At 42.9% G+C, this 4,591-nt stretch overlaps 1 pseudogene; it reads left to right on the top strand.

Moving 5' to 3' along the window:
• The window catches only part of LOC102874307, a 10,031-nt pseudogene extending 8,152 nt beyond the window's left edge, over positions 1–1,879 (top strand).
• The last annotated feature ends 2,712 nt before the right edge of the window (positions 1,880–4,591 follow it).

Here is a 4,591-nt window from a genome sequence, read left to right as displayed (position 1 = left end):
CTGGATCATTTAATATTCTGCCTAAAGCATCCTTGATTATAGCAACTCAAGGTTTGAATTTGTTCTTCAGTTCCTCGAGCTTAAGAAATGCTGAGCGAGTTCGGCCCTTTTGATTTTCTTACTCCAACTCCTTACACATTTGTAATATTTTACTTTGTCATCCTGTGCTGTCTTTTGAAATCTTCTATTCAACTCTTTAGTATCTTGAATTCTTCCCTCTGCTTTGGCTTCTCTGCCCTTCAGTGCAATTTTCAGGAGATTAAGAAATACATGGAGTCACTCTACTAAAAGAATTGGCTGACAAGGAATCATTTCAGGAGTATTTTAAGATCAAAAACCAATGATATTAAAGGAATAAGTTCAAGCTGGTCTGAAGAAATTTGAAAACAACAAGTAAGCTCCAGGAACTGATGTAATTCTAATTGATATTTCAACAAACACTAAGAATAGGGCAGGGCTCAGAACTATTCCAGATTGATTTATGTTGGGAAGCAGGAGTGGTGTCCACTTCCTAACTAGAAGCCTCTGGAAACTCTATAAACTCTCTTGAACTCTACAAATATTCTAAACTCTATAAATGTACATAAATTATGTTAGGACAGAACAGAGTTCTGTACAGAAGTGATGTTAGTTATAGAACAGAGTTCAGGTCTTTTGTGTAAAACTTACTCTTAGTCATATTCGACTTGATAACACTTAACCACTGCTAAATAAAACTAGTTCTGTTGAAGTCTTCCCAACCCCAAGGCAGAAGCTGACAGGCTTTAGGAAAGGTTACAGCTAAAACAGTGCAGAGTAGATCAAGATAGTCACTAGAGGGTCTCTCTACACCTGAGCTGCCGCCAATCTAATTCCATTAGAAGATTTAAGGAAGTGCCTCAGAGCCCACTCCTCCAGACTCTCCAGACTCATTGGCTTTCTGGTGATTTATCTCTCAGCGCCCAAAAGGTGGACCTGAAACTTAAATATACCGACTTCTGGGCCAGCCTTCATGGTGAGGTCCCGGGGTTGCTGGACTGGGATTTGGCGGCCGAGTTTTTCCTGGCCTGCACCAACACACACAGGCCTCTGAGCGAGCAGAACCTTGCCAGATACAGAATCCGGATAACTGAGCCCCCAAGTCTACCTTTGGCCTTAAAACCCAATCCAGCTAAAGACAGACCCAATTTTGAGCCTAACTTGTGGATGTGGGTAAGCCTCAACATCGTATACCCTCCAGGAGAACTGGAGGTCCTAGAATCTAGAAAAAGGGAGTCTCTGATGCTGTCTGAATAGGAAGAAGATTCCAGCTGCTCAGAGGCAACTGTGGTGGAGTCGCTGCCGTCTTCCTCAGGTGAGCAATCTCCATCACAGAAGCTGTGGATCTCTTCCCTCAGAAGCGTCAGCAACCAAGAGCCCACAGAAGAGGAGGAGGCTGTGGAACAGGACGGCAGATGCTCTGCGGCTCTCCTACCCCTTCACAAAAGGGCCAGGAGGCTTCCGCAAACGAGCAGCCAGAAGGGGCACCTCTGGCCCCGGCCCCCGCTCAATTACTTCCACCTAATTGCCCCCGGCATTAAGAAACAACCCCCCCCGTGGCCTCAACGTGCAGCAGATCTACAATTTTGCTCAACAGCATTTCCCCCTTTTCCGGACAGCCCCAGAAGGCTGGAAGAATACTGTCCGCCACAACCTGTCTTTTCGGTACAGCTTTGAGAAGGTGCCGGCCAGCATGCAGGATGAGGCCAGTACACGGCCTCGGTCCTGCCTCTGGAGGCTGACTGCGGAGGGCCAGCGCCGCCTTGAAGAAGAGACCCACACCTTTGATTCCATATGGCTGCGGCGGATCCAGCAGTGCATGAGCCAGCCAGATGTGATGCATTTCCTCTTTGACTTTTAACCACAAGAGGCATTAAAAAAAAAACACAAAAACAAAATCAAAACCAAAAAAACCACCACTAGTTCTGTTTATATCTGTAGGAATACTCTTCCACTTCGTAAATCACTCTTTGTCAATGTGCAGTGTGAAGTAACCTGGGTTGCTGTGATGCTAAACCTTGTGCCACTGGGGTATCAAACACCAGAATGGTTTCCCAATGTGGACAGTGTTTGGTGGAGCTCCCAGTTGTAAAACAGTTTTGGAAGCAGGAGTTGCATCCCCTTCCTAAACCACATGCCTCTGGAAACTCTATGAACTTGGAATTGACAATAGTTATGGAAAGGCATTAGGTCTTTTGTTCATAGAATCACTATGAGTCGCGCTTGACTCGACGGCAATCAACAACATAAGTCAAAGGAGACTCGATGGCACATAACAACAATAAAAACAAAAACATGCATTGTGTATAGCAAAGAATTTATGTAAAAGAAATTCCATGGATCAGTAAGAAAATGGCTAATATCCTAATAGAAATATTAAAAAAAAAGCAACATAATAGCCAGTTTAGAAAAGGACTTTTGATAATGTCTTTTTATGTTTTTGATATATTTTGTTTTTCTAAGCATTATATATTAGGGAGCTTTTGTGGTTGAATGATAAGAAGCTGAGCTGCAATCTGAAAGGCAGGTGGTTTGAATCTACCACCTGCTTCTGGGAGAAACACTACCTCTGAAAATCTGCAGAAGGTTCAGCAATGCGTCAATTCTAACTTGAGGGAACACAATATTAATTAATTTAATTTTTTAACTTGAATACATCTTTGAACTGAAGAACAAACTCAAGCCATGAGTTACAATGCTTAAGGATGCTATGGGTAGGATATTGAATGAAAACCAGGAAACTTTAAAAAAGATGGAAAGAGTATACAGAGTCATGTATCAAAAGGAATTGGTGGACACAGAAGAATTTGCTGAAACAACTATGAGAAAGAGCCTATGACAATGAAGGAAGAAGTTCAAGCTGCTCTGAAAGAATTGGCAAAAAAACAAGGCCCCAGGAATTGTTGGCATACTGATTCATATATTTCAACAAGCAGACACTACCCTGGATGTGCTCACCAACTTGTGCCAAGAAATCTGGAGGACAAACAGCTGGTCAACTGACTGGAAGAGATTTATATTTGTTCCCATTCCAAAGAAAGGTGATCTGAGAGAGGGCAGAAATTATCGAACAGTATCATTGACACCACATGCAAGCAAGATTCTGCTGAAGAATATCCAAAAATTACTGGAACAGCACATCAACAGAGAACTGCCTGAAGTGCAAGCTGGGTTTAGAAGACTCTGTGCTACTATGGATATTATAACTAATGTTAAATTAATCTTGGGCTGAAAGCAGAGGGTAGCAGAGGAATGTTTATCTGTGTTTCATTGACTTTGCAAAGGCATTTGACTGTGTAGATCACAGCAAGCTGTGGCTGACTCTGAGAAGAATGGGAATCCTACAGCACTTGATTGTGCTTGTGCAAAACCTATACTTAGACCAGGAGGCAGTTGTCAGAACAGAGCAAGGAAACACTGCATGGTTCAAAATTGGGATGGGTGTGCACCAAGGATGTGTCCTATCTCCATATCTTTTCAATCTATATGCGGAACAGATCATTTGGAAGGCTGGGCTCTATGAGGAGAAATGCGGCATCAGGATTGGAGATAGACTTCATCAATAATCTGCATTATGCAGATGATACAACCCTGCTCTCTGAAGCTGAGGAGACCTGAAGCACTTGCTGCAGAGGGTCAAGGACTTCAGATTTCAATATGAATTGAAGCTCAACATCAAAAAAACAGGTACTCTCACCACTGCCAATTGGCAGTATCATGATAGATGGTAAAGAGACTGAGATTGTTGACATCTTCCGTTTGCTTGGCTCTACGATCAACACTCTTGGTACCAGCAGCCGGGAAATTAAAAGACGAATTGCACTGGGAAAGTCTGCTGTCAGAGACCTCTCCAAAGTACGGAAGAGTAATGATGTAAGTCTGGAGACTAAGGTGCACCTGATACAAGCCATAGACTTCACAATTACTTGCTAAGTATCAGAAAGCTGGACAATGACTAGGGATAGTAGAAGGAGAATTGATGTCTTTGAGCTGTGGTTTTGGAGAAGAGTATTGAATATACCATGGACTGCTAGAAGAACAAACAAGTTCATCCTGGAGAAGGTTAAGCCAGGCTGCTCCTTGGAGGCAAGGATTCTGAAGCTTTATCTGACATACGTTGGGTATGTTGCAAGGCAGGATCAGTCCTTGGAGAGGGACGGCATGCTTTGGAGGGAAGAGGGACAGCGCGAGAGAAGAAGATGTTCGATGAGATGGACTGATTCAGGGTCTGGGTAATGGCAGTAGGTATATCAGAGAAAATAAGATTGGCAAGGGATAGAGCAGGGTTTAGGGTTACTATGAGTTGCAGGTAACTCAATGACACATAACAACAACATAACTAATATCACACACTAGCAAAATCCTGCTAAAGATCATCCAGAAATGACTGCAACGGTACATTGACAGAAATAAAAGCTGGGTTTAGAAGAGTTTGTGGGACTAGAGACATTATTACCAATGTCAGATGGATCTTGGCAGAAAGCGAAGACTACCAGAGGAATGTCTACCTGTGTTTTGTAGACTGTGTGAATCACAACAAATTGTGACTAACCTTGAGGAAAATGAGAATCCC

Source organism: Elephantulus edwardii, unplaced genomic scaffold (assembly GCF_000299155.1).
Source record: "Elephantulus edwardii isolate Elephantulus edwardi_28Jun2011 unplaced genomic scaffold, EleEdw1.0 scaffold00326, whole genome shotgun sequence".
Taxonomy (NCBI): Eukaryota; Metazoa; Chordata; class Mammalia; order Macroscelidea; family Macroscelididae; genus Elephantulus; species Elephantulus edwardii.
This window is presented reverse-complemented; position numbering and strand designations above follow the sequence as displayed.